Here is an 18,721-nt window from a genome sequence, read left to right as displayed (position 1 = left end):
TGGACCAGGCCAGCTAGCAGAGTGATGAGGAACACACCATGGAACAATCAGGAACCTCTTTTCAATACATTTTCAAGCACTCACCCTGGATATGGAGCCTGCACCGAATATTCAGGAGGAATTGGTGTGACATCACACCAGCGCAATTTACAACAGCTCTACATAAGCGGGAATCTGGCAACTTCATCTCCGAGGGGGATATTGGAGTTGGGTGCTCAGCCCGTCCAATACTTAAAGGACACCAGAGAGGTGCAGCTCAGAGTCAGGGGTGGGGTTCACTTCCGCCATATAAGTAGAGAGGGGAATGGATGGGACAGAAGCCATGAGGAAATGGAGGCTCAATGCTATTCGTCATGGTGGTTTACAGGGGAAGTAATGTGGCTGTTGTGTCAGAGGGGATGTCAGGAGGGAGAGCAGATATTCACTCAGTGAATGGGAAGCATGTGGGTGAAAGTTACAGAGACATGGAGGGATGAGGGTCAGGGTTCTGATAGGACTCCTTACAGCTCATTCTGGTGTTCTTAATCTTTCAGTGCATGACTCAGGAGAATCATGGAGCCTTTGGAGTTGACCTTTCTGCTAATCACAATTGACCAGCAGGAGAAACACAAGCTTGTTGCTGCACATGCCCAGGACCAGAGGCCTGCAGCTGTCCAGGGAGTACCATGCAGGTGTGTGCCCGTCTCCTGGGGACTGCCAATGATAATTATATCTTGGATCATTCACAAAAGCTAGTCATCTTTGACGGAGAGCAGTGGCTAGAGAGATGGCTTCTTGAGGACAAGCTGTACTCATTCAGGAAGTGGTGGCGTAGTGGTATTGTCACTGGACAAGTAATGCAGAGACCCAGCATAATGCTCTGGGAACCCGAGTACGAATCCCACCATGGCAGATGGTGAAACTTAAATTTAGTAAAAATTTGGAATTAAAAGTTTAACGATGACCATGAAACCATTGTCAATTGCTGCAAAAACTCATCTGGTTTACTAATGTCCTTTAGAGAAGGAAATCTGACATCCTTACTTGGTTTGGCCAATATATGGCTGCAGACACAGCAATGTGGTTGACTCTTAAATTACCTCAAGGATGGACAATAAATGCTGGCCCAGACAGCGATGCCCACATCCCATGAACAAATTTTAAAAAGTGGCTGATAAAACCAGTGCGGAGGCCACAACACCAGCAGAGACTTGATAGAACTTAATCTCACAGTTCAATGCACGTGGATGAGGACGATGTTGAGGAGGGAGGTGGGCATGATGAGCCGAGGAGAAAGAAGGCAGGTCAATGTACAGGTCCACAATGGGCTATCGAGCGAGGGAGGCCCTCACAAGATCTCGTTTAGGGGATGAGCGGGAGTAACCCCCTTGTTAAGTCCTTGCCCTATGGGTAAAAGAAAGAATATGGTGCCAGCATCATCAAACCATAACGTTGCAGGTCGCCATGGATGGGGAGGCGGGACTGAAACCATTGGCCGGACTCTGCGGGAGAATGATGATGACTTGCTGTGAGGACAGAGCGATGCTCCTCTCATCTTCTGTGATATGTCTGACTCCTGGCTAACAGAGAGCTGAATGTACCCTGCCAATGAACAGGTACATGGTGGGCTTCGTAATTGGTTTAAGATGAGCATCAGGTACCACAGGCCCCTTTGACGTAAGCGCTCAACTGTTAAGTTTCAGTTTTCAGCTGAGGTGGACAGGCTCTCAGCGTTTCGACAGCCCCTCAGCCTCTGGTTCACAGGTGCAATGCTGCACTTTTGAAATGCTCTAAACTTGATGGGAGTGGAGGCAGTGGAAGGGATGTCCTTTCCAATGAATGGGGATGTGGAAAGGGTTTCCACGGTTTGGGGAGGGGTTGCTTATAGCTGAGTGTCTATAGTTTCTTCAGTGTGGGAGAGACATAGCACAGCCATTCTCACACTCACCAGGGATGAAGCACCGTATGTGTGCAGGGGTTCACAGCTTTCAGCACCAAATGACATGGTGGAAGCTCTGTGGGTGAACAAAGTGAATATTTATTCTCAAAATATATACAGTGGTAACTGTTCTACACTCGTAACTACCTTCACCCATGCTAACTAGGTGCCGAGAACCTCCTACCCTTCCTAATCCCGGCACTATGTCTCCAGGGCTGAGGTTGAGGAGGCCTGCTGACTTCCACACTCTGTTGCCTGAGATAACCTTGGTGGGCTTCCCTAGTGGTAGGAAGAATGGTAGGAAGGACTATTACTTACGTGGCGAAAAACTGCAGCAGGCGACGGTGCAGAGGGACCTCGGGGTCCTTGTGCATGAGTCGCAAAAACCCAGCTTGCAGGTACAGCAGGTGGTCAGGAAGGCGAATGGGATGCTGGCCTTCATAGCGAGGGGGATTGAATATAAAAGTAGGGAGGTCTTGCTGCGGCTGTATAGGGCATTGGTGAGGCCGCAGCTGGAGTACTGTGTGCAGTTTTGGGCGCCGCACCTGCGCAAGGATATTTTGGCCCTGGAGGGAGTGCAGAGGAGGTTTACTAGGCTGATACCGGAGTTGAGGGGGTTGAGCTATGAGGAGAGGCTGAATAAACTAGGCTTGTACTCGCTAGAGTTTAGAAGAATGAGGGGAGATCTCATTGAGACGTATAAGATGATGAATGGGATGGATAGGATAGAGGTGGAGAGACTCTTCCCGCTCAAAAAAGACAGTAGGACTAGGGGGCACAGCCTCAAGATAAAGGGGAGGCAGTTTAGAACGGAGTTGAGGAGGAACTTCTTCACTCAAAGGGTGGTGAATCTCTGGAATTCTCTGCCCGTTGAAGTGGTGGAGGCTGCCTCGCTAAATATTTTTAAGAAGCGGGTTGATGGGTTCTTGATAAGAGAGGGGATTAAGGGTTATGGGGAGAGGGCGGGAAAGTGGAACTGAGCCACAACAGATCAGCCATGATCTTATTGAATGGCGGGGCAGGCTCGAAGGGCTAGATGGCCTACTCCTGCTCCTATTTCTTATGTTCTTATGTTCTTATGGACCTTATAGCTCCTGGTATAAGACAGCACAGGTGTTGCAACACTGCCCTCCTCAGTGTGTGGGGCTGAAGGTGTGTGGCTTACAGGAAGGGGGAATTGGGATGGAATGAACACCCACGGGGTGTCCGAGCTGTCTACCAAATGATCCTCATCATTTTGGGTACTTGATGGCCCCAGTGTTTCTCCATGTGATGGAGGGCAGCTGGAATGAAGTCCAGAAGCCCCACCATCCTCTTACACAGACGCATACAGAGTCCTGCTAGTGCTGTACCATGGTTTCCTCCCACACGCTAAAGATGTGTGGGTTGGGCGGATTGGCCATGCTAAATTGACCCTAGTGTCAGGGGAATCAGCAGGGTAAATATGTGGGGTCAAGGGGATAGGACCTAGGTGAGATTGTGCTCAGTGCAGACATGATGGGCTGAATGGCCTCCTTCTGCACTGTAGGGATTCTATGATTCTATGCAGTTGACACCCTGTACCATGGAGCTCATACCCTCAGACATGGACTGCACATCCTGTGCCAAGGTCTCCACCATGGACTCCACCCTTGCAGTGTTGGCCTTGTTGTTCTGTAGTAACAGTACCATCTCTTCGGATAAAAGCGATGGGAGTCCTCCAGTAACTCTGGAATGACCGGACCCAGAGTCACGTGATCTGCTCAGGGCCCAGCACAGTCCCGTCAGCAGGATGCAACTGAGGATCGTGCTGGCCTCTGGCAGGTTTTCCGGTAGGAATCAGCGAAAGGTCTCGCTGTAAATTCACTCTGGCATGAAAGCCATTTCTATGTCTCCTGTCATATTCTCCCCCCACACCCAGCATTGAATCTGCCAGCGAGAGCTAGGGAGAATCCCACCAAGAGTATTTAGTGCTCAAGCAGGAGAGTTTTATTTATGTTATTCAGCTTAACCTTGCAGGTTTCTTCATCGTTATAAAGGGCCCATTTGCAAAGAATGCAGGGGGGATCGAGATGGGTTTTCTTCAGTAGTCTTGTTGGAAATGATGGGGAATGAGTCAATGACAGGCAATGATTATACCATCATGCCATCACCTAATCACCCAAACCCAATTTTCCTCCCTCCATCAACCTCGAAGGGGCAGCAATTCTCCACTGTGCACACATGAAATGCAAAGTACGGTGAGCCCAGGATCCCTGTCCATTTCCCATCCAATTGCCGCAGTAAATGTCTCTCTTTGAAACACTCCCAGGAAAGTCGCATGAGTTTTTTTTAGTCTTTTATTGGTGTCACAAGTCGGCTTACCCTAACACTACAATGCAGTTACTGTGAAAATCCCCGAGTCACCACACTCTGGTGCCTGTTCGGGTTCACTGAGAGAGAATTTAGCACTGCCAATACATCTAACCAGCACGTCTTTCAGACTTTAGGAGGAAACCAGAGCACCTGGAGGGAACACACACAGACATGGAGAGAACATGCAAACTCCACACAGATAGTGAACAAAGCCAAGAATTGAACCTGGGTCCCTGGCACTGTGAGGCAGCAGTGCCAACCACTCTACCACCATGCTGCCCAGCTCTGGAGAGGCAGTGACAGAGCCACCATTTCATTGTTCTTCTTCCATCATCTCTGTGCCCTCCCTCTTGTCTTTTCCTACTCTCCCAGAAGCCAACTATTACCATTCCCATTACCTCATCCTCCTCTTTCTTCTTTCCTGTTCACCTTCATGTTTCCTTTCCCTTCCTCCCCTCCTCCCTTGCTTAGTCAGGTTTTCTGCCAAAATGTTAGCAGCAAAGGCCCTCTGCTTGTGCCCTATTACAGCAGTGTGATTGGCATCTACCTCCTGTGCAATAATACGATACTGGATTTTTAAATCAGTCAGGATCTGGATCAGAGGTGGGTGAACACACAGTATAATGCTTCAGGATCAGATTAGCTGCTGTGAGTAACCCACCTCCTGACTTCCCAAATCCCATCCACAATCTGTAAGAAACAAGTCAGGAGTGTGATGGAATACTTTCCACTTGCCTGGATGGGTGCAGCTCCAACAACACTCAAGAAGTTTGACACCATCCAGGATAAAGCAGCCTGCTTGTTTGGCACCACCTCCAACATTTATTCCTCCACCACGGACGCATACCATCTACAAGATGCATTGAAGCAACTCGCCACCGTGCCACCCCAGCTTGTCATCTGGGGATCCAACAATCCTTTAAACGCCCGGCTACATTTCCTGGGGCCACACTGGTGATAATGCTGTGGCACCCACTGGGAAAATTGTGCCCAAGCATTGGCAGGCTCCACCTTGCCAGGTGGGAATCTTGCCAACAGCTCTGTATGCGTGCACTATTACCTTTGCCTGCCACCGTTCTCTTCCAGCTTCCAGGGAAAGTTGGCAGGGTCATGGCGCAGTCAGAGAGATGGGCATAATTCCCACTCTGCTGCCACACATACCACAAAGAGGAGGATCTCCTACATCTGTTTCCTGTTCCACTATCTGTCTGCAGCTACTTAGCATCATGCTGTAGTTCACATGCTGAGTGTTGCTGTTCACAACATGACTGCCAATGTTGCTGAATGAAGTCATTTGTAATTGTGCCAATTGGCAGTATGTACACAGTTCTCTCTTATACGGCTTAGACTTCATCTGCAGCGAGATAAATTACTCAGTGCTTTTCCCTCAGAACAAATTAATCAGACTCTGAATAAACCTTTCCAGACAGTTAAGAGTAAAAGCTCCTTAATTACCTTTCTTCTTTGAGGATGATCTTCCCTTGTCCCAAGAATGGAAATATTTAACTGATTTGGTGCTATTCAGAAGTTAAAATCTTAACTAGCACCACAGCTTATTATTAAACTGACCTTGTAAAAGTCTTCTTTATTATAATATTTCTGCAGACATACACATCTCTTTAAAGAATCTGCTTTTTCACTTGTCAAGGAAACCATAACACAAAGTTTGGAATCTCCGATTCTCAACTGGGTGAAAGGCTCCACTGCCCATCAGCAATAACAGTGCTAAGTGAAGAAGTGGGTGTAACTTCATAACACAAGACTGACTAAACTTCAACACTGGTTAGAATCAAATGTCATTTTAGCTCAGAAAAACAGATTCATTGTGGGAGAAATGAAAATGTTACCTCAGTTCTGAGATTAAGCATTGAGACACAAAGACTAGGATGTTCTACCCTCATTTTCATGGCAAGGAGGGGGTGGGGGATGGGTGTAGTGGGGGAGTGCGGAGAGTCAAACAAGAGTCACAAATGGCTTTTATGAGATTTCCCTGCTTAATTGCTTCTGCCCGCTGCCAATGACGTTTCCCAACTTAAAAAAATCAAATTCCCATTTACATCAATTTCTATCTCAAGATCAAGCCTTTAGATCTGATTGTTTCCCCCCATCATTGCAATGTCCATTCCCTGACATGAAGCATGACAGCAGGTCCCCCACAAGGTGTACCTGAACCAACCAGAGGCATATAGATGTGTCCAGCCCCCAAGGGGGAGAAAATCATGCCCAGACAGGGCTCTAGCATGGCCCTTGAGGACTTTTTTTTTTTACATGGGCGGGGAGTTCTGTGGGCCGTTTGTTTTTCTATTTTTTTTCAAAGGTAGTCCTGATCTTTCAGAAAAATAACTTACTTGGGGGACTCGCTCAACCAGAACCTGCCCCACCAGGGACCCAATCCTTCGGTATTTTTTGGTAAAGTTTTTGAAAAATCGGTGGAAAAGCCCAGCTTGGCACCAGCTGGTCGCCCGCCGCTTTTCCAGCCAGAAACAACACTTTAACTGAAGAAAATCAGAAAATTCCAGCCACAGTTCATGCAGAACGGCAGGAGCTTTGACATGCATCCAGTCCATGTTATACCTGGTATCTGATCCCAAAATAAAAGGCTCTTTAATTCTTTGGCACATCTAAGTGCAAGTTCATGGGCCCAAGTTAATATTCTCATATACAAATAAACATATCATCGTAAAGAAGGAATTTTGGAGTAATTGTTCTGAATTAGCTCTCCTGGTAATAGAGCTGCATGTGCTGAGTGGAAGGTTTAGGAATATGGGTGCAGAAATCAACACATTCCACCCGATTTCTATCGATTAAAACCAATGATGTCTTTTGCAAATCTATTTTGCAAGCTGTGTTTTGCACTTACAATGGCATGCACACATGTAATGGTCACTTTATTTGCATATGGCCACATTTTTATTTGAAACTGTGTGTTCAGGGCTACTAAAATTAGTTTGTTCTGTTATTCAAGTGCAGGAAGTCATGTTTCACAAACTGCCCACACTGGTCCCAGTGGAGGTTGACAGCAAACACAATAAATTCTGTGCTGCTGTCTTATTTAACTGACTGCAGCATATGGCACAGCAACGTCCATGATGCTGGCCACTTCTACATTCAATAGGGACCTAGTAAACATCATTGTGCTGATAGCTCGTGGTAGAGCCAGCCTTCTGTTCCTAAAGGCAATCTTAACAGGAAGCACTGAGATACAGGAGGCTGTTGCTGAGTGTTACTGATGCAATTCAAAATCAGGAAAAAGAAATACCAGGGCAGAAAGGGAACTCAAGGGTCAGGGATGTGACACTGAAGGCCATAATGGGGGACTGGGACAGCATGGTTTCAAGTGGTTGTCAAGGACCACCTCAGGATGGAATGGGTGCAAGGGAGCAAGTGACCTAGGACTGGGCAACAATGCTACGAGAAGCCCAATAATCATAAATGGTGAGTGAATGCATCTTACACACAACAGCAACCTCTGACACTGCTCAATGCACCAGATTCCATCAATCACCCTGCAGCACCTCCTAGCACTCAGGACTCGCGCCAAACATCCAGATACTCCACCTGACCCTCACACAATGATTCCAGCCTCACTCTCGCCTCTTCCTGCCTTTTACACACTTCTGGATGTTCAACTGTGGCAAATACCACTTCCATTTCTCTGAATTCTGCTGTTTTCTAACCTGCATAAAGATCATTTCTATTACTACCCACACTGAATCAATTAGCTGTTTTAGTTTCTGAACATAAATATAAAACCATCTAGTAATCACCATGTCAATTCAAACTTCTAAGAATTTGATAAGCAACAACCTTGAGACAAGTTTATCTCCAGAGAAAGACTGAAGCAAGCATTAAGAAACTGTGATCGGGTCTCAGTCTACCTATAAGCAATACCATGAAAAAAGAATCAGCCTTAATATACTTAAAGATATGAGAGATAAAAACAGAAAATACTGAAAACACTCAGCAGGTCAGGCAGTATCTGTGGAGAGACAGACCAAATTAACATTTCAGATCAATGTTATTTCATCAGTACAGGAAAAAGCAAGAAATGAAATACATTTTAAGCAAGTGAAAGGCTGGGAGGGGAAAAAAGAACAAAAATTATGGCGGAAAACAGAAGAGGTGAAATGACTATAATAACTCCAGGAGTTGGCTGTAAAGGAACAGTGCTTTATTGCACAAAATAAAGCAAAAACCACAAACATGTAGTGAACACAAAGAGGTCCCAGCCAGGACTACGGAATAATGGACCCACTCAGGACCTGCTTTATACAAGGCTGGATACCTGAGCTCCTGGTTCATTAATTACCAACCTGCAGGGACCTCGTATTCAACAAGTCCTACAACGAGGTCAATCAATAGTTCCCCGTGCAAGTCCTGGGGGTTATCACATCGACAAAAGAGTTGATGGTACAAGGACAAGTGGACTGGTAATGGAACACATAAAGAAACCATAGATATGCTGAGGTAAAGTGTGATTGGCAGATTTGTGAACAGCAGTCATCTGAAAATAAAAGCAAGGAAATAAAGAATAAAATCAAATTCTGCCAAATAAACAGAAACAAAATGAGGATCTGAAAATTTTGAATACAATGTTTAATTCGAAAGGCTTTAAAACGCCTAAACAAAGGACTGGAAAAATATATCAAATGAGAAATATAAGGCCTAGGAAATACAATAGACCAAATAGAGGGATTTGGATAAATTGAAAGTGGAACGGAAATAATTTTAGTTTATTTGGTTTACTGCGGATTAGTATTAAGTCTGCAAAATGGAAATAAAATGATAACATCAGCTGGACAGTATGTTCTATTAGGGAATAATATAGCAGATTTTGGAAGATTGCTCCTGGGTAAGTCACTGAAATCATGACAGTATGAGCAGCAAGAAAACAAATGTTGACTGGCATTTCCTGGAATGTTTTCCCTTTCTATCTTCACATGATTACCTCTGCTGGGACCTCTTGAACTCTTCTATTCCTTGCCTAAATATTGTCTTTCAACAACATTATCGAAGAACTGGGGGATCAGTTTTCATATGTATGCAGGTAACATCCCTGGTACCCACCCTCAACTCCACATCTCCTATGGTGTTATTAAACTTTCTGCCATTAAGTTATGGATGAGGCAGAATTTTTTCCACCTTCTCAAAACTGAAGCCATCCTTCTAGGCGTCTGAAAGTTCTTTCGATCCTGATTCCAATTGCCCCACATGAGGCAAATCACTACTGCTTTTCAAAAACAAGAATCAGCCACGGTGACCAAGCCTGAGGCACAGGAGTATGTATAGCCGCTGGGTGGCGAGGGATATGACTGGGCAGTGCCACCCTGGCAGTGCCATTTGGGAAATGCCAGATACACTCTCTGAGGAGCCCCATTGGTGGGGTTTCCCATTTTGTATGATGGAGACGGCCGTGATGCCTGTGGGGGGAGGGATGGTGGGAGATTGGAGAGCCGCAATGCCTGCACAGGAGGGCTGGCTTTTGCCTCTTATTCCCAAGTTTCCCAGAGACCCCTCATAGTTTGATTGGCCCTCGATACATCTCTGGACTGAAGTCTCACTCTATTTCCCTGAGTTGATTTCTTCCACTTCAAGTGCCAAAACTAGCTCATGCCCATTAACAATGATGCTATTATATGGATGAATGATGTAAGGTTATTATCACATAATTTCTTATGCTAAGTTTTGAAAAGCAGGACAATTGAACACAAAATAAGCATATCTAATAAGAAGGCATCCATTGCAATTGTTTAAAATGCAGATGTATCAGGAGCTACAAAGAGATCATAAGGAAAAGCAAAGGATGAGTCAGATCAGAAAAAATGCAAAATGGATATTATTGAGATGACAGAAGATCCTGAGCGGCTCAATCATTGTTCCAGATTTGAAAAAGTTGGAATCTTTTGCTATACTTGTAAACTTATGTTGATCTGACCCTTTGTTTTATAACCTGGTCTAATATTATACAGGTGTTCTGATATTGCTAATTCTCCCCAATAAAGAGCAGACATTTTGTTCCCCCCCCGCCCCATTCTTCTGTTTTGTCTTACTTGCTACTTTATACATATAAACATACACTGATATGAATTAAAGTACCATGGAAATGTTAAAAATCTTAACATATCTTGATCTCTGGTGAAAACATTGATAAAAAATGCTGTTAATTTATTATTTCCCACTCCTACTGCCAAATTTCACACCTATTCCAGCTGGTGCTGTGTGTGCAAGACAACTTCATACTTTTGATAAATGCTGCTTTGAAGCCAACAACCAACAGGAGTTTTCTTCCCAATCTCTTGCTATCTTCCCCCACCCTCAATTTTCATTTCTTTATGTCTGTCTATCCTTCTGGTCCAGAAGTTTATCTTTCACTTTGGTTATCTTTCTTTGTCTGTTTTTAATTGTGTTCCTCTCTTCAGCACCTCAGCCAACGGTCAAAAAGACTGAGATGCATTACAATGTCTGAAGAAGTACCTTATTTGGGAGGATCTATTTGAAAATAGATTTCAAGATACTTAGGGTCGTGCTATGGACAATCAGGGAGAGCCCATCGAGGCGAAACTTTACTACTATCGTGGAACAGTTATTAAGAAAGAAGACAGGAAATGTGGATATCTGTAAAGCACATTATTATATCGCCACACACAACAAATGATTTTGAAATGCAGTCGCTGTTATGCAAGCAGATCCCACAGGCATTTTCACAGAATCCTACAGTGCAGAAGGAAGCCATTTGGTCCATCAAGTCTGCACCGACCACAATCTAATCCAGGCATCATCCCCATAGCTCTATATATTTAACCTAGTTAGTCCTCCTGACACTAAGCTGCAATTTATCATGGCCATTTTTCATAACCCGCACATCTTTGGACTGTGGGAGGAAACTAGAGCACACAGACGAAACCCATGCAGGCATGGGGAGAATACACAAACTCCACTCAGACAGTCACCCGAGGCTGGCATTGAATCCAGGTACTGGTGCTGTTAGGCAGCAGTGCTAACCACTGTGCCAGTGTGTCGCCCAGTGCAAACTCCACACAGACAGTAATCCGAGGCCGGAATTGAAGCCAGGTCAATGCACCTGGCATTGCCCACATGGCACTGCTAGGGCAGCACTGCCTAGCCTGTTCCTTGCCACCTGGGGGCTATACATACCTCTGTATCTCAGGACTGGTCATCACAGCTGATTCTCGTGTACATAGAAATCAAATTTATCAATCTGTAAATAACTAAAACTGAAGGATAATCAATGCATTTTACTGTCTGGCTTGCTGTCGTGAGAATACTTCATTAAGATGGCCTACTTACGCTGGTTGATGACATCACTTTTTTTTTATTAGTGTCACAAGTAGGCTTACATTAACACTGCAATGAAGTTACTGTGAAAATCCCCTAGTCACCACACTCCGGCACCTGTTCGGGTAAAGAACAAAGAACAATGCAGCACGAGAAACAGGCCCTTCAACCCAATGAGCCTGAACCTCCATTTTAACATTGTGAGTGCCCTCTTCTACCTATGACCTTTGTCTACGCCTATTGGGGAAGATTGAGGGAAGACTAATTTAGGGTACACTGAGGGAGAATTTAGTATGGCCATTGCATCTAACCAGCAAGTCTTTTGGATTGTGGGGGAAACCAGAGGAAACCCACACAGACACAGGGAGGATGAGCAGACTCCACACAGGCACTAACACAAGCAGGGAATCAAACCTGGATCCCTGGCACTGTGAGACAGCAGTGCTAACAACACCTGAAGATCCCCTTGACTTGACACCAAATTGAAACTGATGTTGGGACAGGAAAAATCCACACCTCAGAGATTGCTACATCTTTATGGACAGCTTTGTCTGAGATCAGTGGAAAGTGCCATCACTTCACCATAAATTGTAAAACCCTGTTGGTAATATCTTCATCATCAAAGTTGGATAAAAGTTTTATTCCAGGTTGAATTTAAACCCAAATCTCAGAAGTGAGGGTGAACCAATGCATTGTATCAACCAATCTTTAGAATTCAGTTCTATTTATATAGTTAGTGAGAAGTAGGGATTAGGCCATGTGTGAAATTGCAAAGCGCCAGAGAGTTAATTTCACTGTAAGTGATTCCACTAAATACGGGACCAACCTAACGGCAGTTTATTGAATTGAACAGTATAGAAGTTTACTCCAAAATCAATTTGTCTCTCTGCTTCAAAAAAAAATGACCACTGCCGCCCCAAAGACATGAGATTTTACTCTTGAGTAGATCAATTCCCTCCTCGGAGGCACTACACACTTGATTATTCTGCTCAAGTCTCATCTAATCATTTATTAAGGTGGAACGGAAGGTAATGTTTAAACTGTGATACATTTCCTTGCTGTCGTTGATTGATGATATAACTTTTTAAGCATTGATTGTGAAATATTGGCTATCTGCAGCATCAATTATGTTTAGTGGGAAGCAACGGCAATTATGAAATGTCAAGGCATATCCATCATTCAGTAGTTTCTGTGTTTGATTCTTTTTATACTTATAGATTAACTTAGTAAAATTCAAGAAACCGGACAGATTCCAAATAAAAGGAATAAAATGATAACTTACCAAAAGCTAAGAACCTTACGATGAAACATGACAGAATGTGTATGTTTTAGCACTGAACTGGACTTGACAATTGGACTTGGCAAACTTGAAATTCTTATTTTACCAATTTCTCTGTTCAATTCAAATAACTTGCCCGGTGATTCAAGGTTTTTTGCTCTTTTTATATTTTGGGTAGCTTAAAAAAGTAAAGTTTCAAGTTAAATTTATTTCTTAGTCACACGTAAGGCTTACATTAACGTTGCAACGAAGTTACTGTGAAATTCCCCTAGTCGCCACAGTCCGGCGCCCGTTCAGGTCAATGCACCTAACCAGCATGTCTTTCAGACTGTGGGAGGAAACCGAAGCATCCGCAGTAAACCCATGCAGACACAGGGAAAACATGCAAACTCCACACAGACAGTGACCCAAGTCGGGAATCGAACCTGGGTCTCCGGCACTGTGAGGCAACAGTGCCAACCACTGTGCCACCGTGCCATCCAAAAAACAAAAGATAACTGTCATGGGAATCTCACTTTAGTGATATCAACTTATTCTGATGAAAAGAAGAAATAAAGCATGGCCAAACATAAAGGGCGATTCTCCCAACAGCACTGAATTGGCGGGAAAACTGGTTTAGATCATGACTGTTTTTTAGTGCAACTTCAGAGCCGAATCTCCCCACTCTATGCAATGCAGAGATCACAATCGTGAATATCATTAAAATGAATGAGTTAAAGAAAGGGCTTAGGAGAGATGGAGGGGGCTTGAGAAGTCCTTGGTGGGTCGGATAAAGGAAAACCCCGAGGCTTTTCACTCTTACGTGAAAAATAAAAGAATGACCAGGGTGAGGTTAGGGCCAGTCAAGGATAGTAGTGGGAACTTGTGCATGGAGTCAGAAGAGATAGGTGAGGCTTTGAATGAGTACATTTTTTTAGTGTTTTTGAGAATGAGAGTGTGCTACAGGCTGATAGAATGGAGGAGGTCAATGTTCTGCGGGAAGATGTATTGGCAATTTTGAAAAACCTGAGGGTCAATAAGTCCCCTGGGTTAAATGGGATACATTCCAGGATACTTTGGAAGGCAAGGGATGAGATTGCAGAGCCTTTAGCTTTGATCTTTGGGTCTTCATTGTCCATGGGGATTGTGCCAAAGGACTGGAGAGTGGTGAATATTGTTCCTGTCTTCAAGAAAAGAAATCGAAATGACCCTGGTAATTATGGGCCAGTTAGTCTTACTTCAGTGGTTCATAAGTTAATGGAAAGAGTCCTGAGGGATAGGATTTATGACCATCTGGAAAGATGAGTTTAATCCAGGATAGTCAGCGTGGTTTTGTGAGGGCTAAGTCCTGCCTCACAAATTTGATTGAATTCTTTGAGGAGGTAACTAAGTGTGTAGACAAAGGTAGAGCAGTTGATGTCATATACATGGACCTTAGTAAGGCTTTTGATAAAGTTCCCCATGGTAGGCTCATGAAGAAAGAAAGGAGGTGTGGGATAGAAAGAAATTTGGCCAATTGGATAAGTAACTGGCTGTCTCATAAAGACAGAGGGTGGTGGTGGAGGGAAAATTTTCAGAATGGAGGTCAGTTACCAGCGGTGTACCACAAGGATCAGTGCTAGGTCCTCTGCTATTTGTGATTTTTATCAATAACTTGGCACAGGGGGCTGAAAGGTAGGTTAGTAAATTCGCTGATGACACCAAGGTTGGAGAACTAGTGGATGAGGTAGAGGGCTCTTGTAGGCTGCAGAAAGACATTGATAGGATGCAGAGCTGAGCTGAAAAGTGGCAGATGGAGTTTAACCCTGATAAGTGCAAGTTGATTCATTCTGGTAGGACAAACTTGAACGCGGATTACAGGGTCAATGGCAGGGTTCTGAGGAATATGGAGGAACAGAGAGACCTTGGAGTTCATAGCCACAGATCTCTGAAGGTTGCCACTCAAGTGGATAGAGCCGTGAAGAAGGCTTAAATTGTGTTAGCGTTTATTAACGGGGGTTTGAGTTTAAGAGCTGTGGGGTTATGTTGCAACTATACCGGACTTTGGTGAGACCACATTTGGAATATTGTGTGCAGATCTGGTCACCTCTCTAGAAGAAGGATGTGGAAGCATTGGTGAGAGTGCAAAGGAGATTTACCAGGATGCTGTCTGGTTTGGAGGGTAGGTCTTATGAGGAAAGGTTGATGGAGCTGGGGCTTTTCACTTTAGAGCGGAGGAGGATGAGAGGCAACTTAATAGAGGTTTATAAGATGATGAGAGGGATAGATAGAGTGGACGTGCGAGTCTAGTTCCTCGGGTCGATGTAGCTGTTACTGGGGGGCATAACTTTAAGTTTCATGGTGGAAGATACAGGAGGAATGTCCAAGGTGGATTCCTTACTCAGAGAGTGGTTGGGCAATGCACTGCCTGCTATGATAGTGGAGTCGGCCACTTTAGGAACTTTCAAGCAGTTATTGGATAGGCACATGGAACACACCAGAATGATAGGGAGGGGATAGCTTGATCTTGAGTTTGAACATAGCTCGGCACAACATCGAGGGCCGAAGGGCCTGCACTGTGCTGTACTGTTCTATATTTTATGTTCTGAAAGCTCAGAGGGTGGGGTCTATTCGCACCAAAAGGCCTGAAATCGGCGGGATGAGCAAGAATCCGCGTATGCGCATATTGCTAGCAGATCACGGAAAAGACCTTCCCAGCTTCCAGGTCACTGCCATCCAAACCCCACACACATCACTGGCCTCATCGTTGGCCCCCACAGCAACAGCTCCCCCCCCCTCCCCACCCACAGATATCGCTGGCCTCATCGCTGGTCCCTACAACCCTTCCCACGGACATCAGTAGCCTCATTGCTGGCCTGCACAACCCTGCACCGACATCACTGGCCCCCCCTCCCCTGTACAAACATCGCTGCCCCCTCCTCCCCCATACAGACAGTGCTGCCCCCCCCTCCCGTCTCCCCCCACGTACAGACATGGCTGCCTGCTCCCATGGATTTGGATAATGCGGGAATGCAATCCCTCCATCCCTTGGATATACTGTCCTCACTGCTGCCCTGCAGAGGACCAGCACTGTGCTGACATGCACAATCCCAGCTTGTCGTCACTCCGTCTCTTTAATGGGAGCCTTAACTATTGCATTCCACCCGAACACAGCAGCCTATTGAATGGCAGCTTGAGGGATGAATGAATGCAGCCTTCAAAATCTTTCACAAGGGTTTGTTGCCAATGGGCCCTTGATTGGCCGCATTCACTGTATATAAGTCAGAGCAATGTACACACAGCCAACCACACCACAAAGATGTCTGCTTGTAAACTGGCTCCCAGATTTTCGGAGGCAGACCAGGAACACCTACTAGTTGCTGTAGAGGAGAAGCGTGATCATTTATTCCCCGGCCAGGGCCCCAACCCAAGAGGTGCATCTGCCCCAGAATTGTGGGAGGAGGTGGCAGAAGTGGTGAACGCCAGGAGCCTGACACCGCACTCCAGCCAGCAGAGTCAGAAAAATATGTACAACCTTCTGCGAGCAGCAAGGGTGAGTGAGCATTCCTCTTGGAGTCACTCTCACGCTTGGCATGGATCTCAAACACTGCTTAGACACCTGAAGAGCATGAACCAAGTTACCCTTCCCCTGGGGACAGAATCTAACCCCTTCGCCTCACCCCTTATGAGCACTCTTCAGTGGTGACTGCTTTCCCCAAAACTGCCAGCACATCGCCCGAGACACAGACATGCATTGCGCACCATGCACTGCAATATGTTAATGCTTGCTATCCACCTTATGCTCCCACAGGAAAAGAAAATCCACAACGAGACAACACAGACTGGCGGTGGTGTGCCTGACCTGCGGCAGCTGAGTAGCATGGAGGAATATGCCATGGAGCTGGCAAGGGGTGATGGGCCATCCTGAATGGTCACTGACAACCAGGTCGACATCCAGCATGCAAGTGAGCAGAAGCTCACCCTCAACCTTGGTCATCGCACTTCGTAAGTGCGATGTTACATGGAATGTTTTGCCTCCCTTCCTCTAACGTGTGTTATTTTTTTTTCTATCTCTGAACCCAGAGGAACCTGGCCCTTCGGGTGTCGCCACCATCCCTGCTGCTCTGGAGCAAACTGCCCACGACTCCCGGATGACACCTCGGAGGGAGGCACCGAGGAATCCTCTGAGGACAGCACCACTGAAGCATCACCGGCATGTACCACACAGCCCGCTAACGCAGAGACTATCACCATGGTGGGTACCTTGAGTAAGGACGCTTCTGGGTCACGAATTGGTGAGTACATCGCAGCCGCTGATGCACATCCAAGGGCTCGGACACACTGAGGTCTGCCGGAGGCCAGGATTCAGCTGTCCCCAAGCCAGCTGCTGGGTGTGTTCCTCCCAAGGCAGAATGACCAACAGCTTGGTCAGAGAATCTTATTGAGAATCATAAGGGAGAGGGCGACGAAGAGGCATATTTATTTCGGGAGGGAACTTTAAATGTGGGATCCGTAGACACCTGAAAGAATAACTGTCACTGACGAGACAAAGGCCAGGATTTTACCAACACATTCACCTGTTTTTGAGTGCAACGCAATCATAAACTGGGGCGTAAAGCTACCAGCACGATTGGAGCTAGTTTTTCCGACCAGCGCCATTTTACAAGCATCAGATTTCCGACACAGTCAGTATCTTGCCAGAAATGGAGAGAGGCAGGTTAATGTATTCAAATTTATTTAAATAAGCATTTACATATCATTAGCAGCATCAGAGACCTGCACATGCGCACAATGTCCCTCTGCAGGCTTTCGGGCACGTTAAGCCCCACCCACAGGCTTCTGTAGCGATTAACAGGCTCGGTTATAATTTTGCAGCCAGTGTGTGTATAGGAGGGCCAAAACATGCCCAGAAGACGGATCTGAAAGTCTCCCAGTTTCACGTCCGCCCAGCACTGAGACAAAAAAAGGTAAAATACTGCCCATAGAGAGAAGAAAAGTACAAATAATCAGGGTTGGAACATTGCAGAGTTTATGGATGATTGTAAGGTTGAAAGTGGTTTGAGAGAATGGGAGGGATAAGGATATGATTACGTTTAAATCAGAGTTTTAATTTAGAAAAATATAGGCAGGCAAATAAAAGAATGGTGAGTGATTGGGATGGGGTATTTAGTATTGAGGTTTTTATGTGAGGTGAAGTTTGTGGCAGGTGGACAATGGGAGGTTGTGCAGGAGAACTTCAAAATAGTTAATAACAAAAGCCAGATGAAGTTTTTGACAACAGATGAACTGAGTCAAGAGAAGACGAGGGTGAAACTGCAGAGGTGGACGTAGGCATTCTTTGTGAAGGTGGGGATGTAAGGTTGGAAGCTCACCTCCGGGTCAAGGTTGTGAGGTCTGCTCCAAGCTGAGACAGCAGCCACAAATCGGGATGGATTCAGCGGCAACAATACTGAGTCTGTGGTCAAAACTGAAGATGATGGCTTTTATCTTCCCAAAGTTGAACTAGAGAAAATCACGACAAAACTGGAAGTCATAGAAGCCAGTCGAACAGCACCAAAGTGGCAGAGTGATTAAGAGAGGTGCTGAAGATACAGAGCGCGGTATTATTAATGCACATGTAAAGGCTGGCACCAGTCGGAAAATCTGAGTTTATCTAAACATGGATGCAGTGAATGATCCCAATATTCAAAAAATGAATGTAGGTAGCTAATTCTGCAGAAAACTTGAGTGCAATAGTAGGAGGCAGAATTTAATGCCCTCCTCCAAGATAATTTTGGAGGTGGGGGTATTTAATGACGCAGAATGGTAACAGTTGGGGACTCCACCATCTTTTTAGCTTGGCCTTGATTAAGTCTGGGGTGGGAAGCTCCTGAAAGAACGACTCATCCTGCCACCAATTGAGACCACTATGTGGTCAATTAATGCCTGTTTAAATC

The 18,721-nt window shown here is 45.4% G+C and overlaps 1 protein-coding gene across 8 annotated transcripts in view; it reads right to left on the bottom strand.

Annotated features, from left to right (window-relative positions):
- The window catches only part of dcdc2c (doublecortin domain containing 2C), a 151,468-nt gene that overhangs the window by 38,330 nt on the left and 94,417 nt on the right, over positions 1–18,721 (bottom strand). The window lies entirely within an intron of this gene.

This window comes from Carcharhinus amblyrhynchos, chromosome 7 (assembly GCF_965287045.1).
Source record: "Carcharhinus amblyrhynchos chromosome 7, sCarAmb.v2.hapA, whole genome shotgun sequence".
In the NCBI taxonomy this organism is placed as follows: Eukaryota; Metazoa; Chordata; class Chondrichthyes; order Carcharhiniformes; family Carcharhinidae; genus Carcharhinus; species Carcharhinus amblyrhynchos.
Note: the sequence above shows the minus strand (reverse complement) of the source record. Positions and strands in the feature narration are given on the sequence as shown.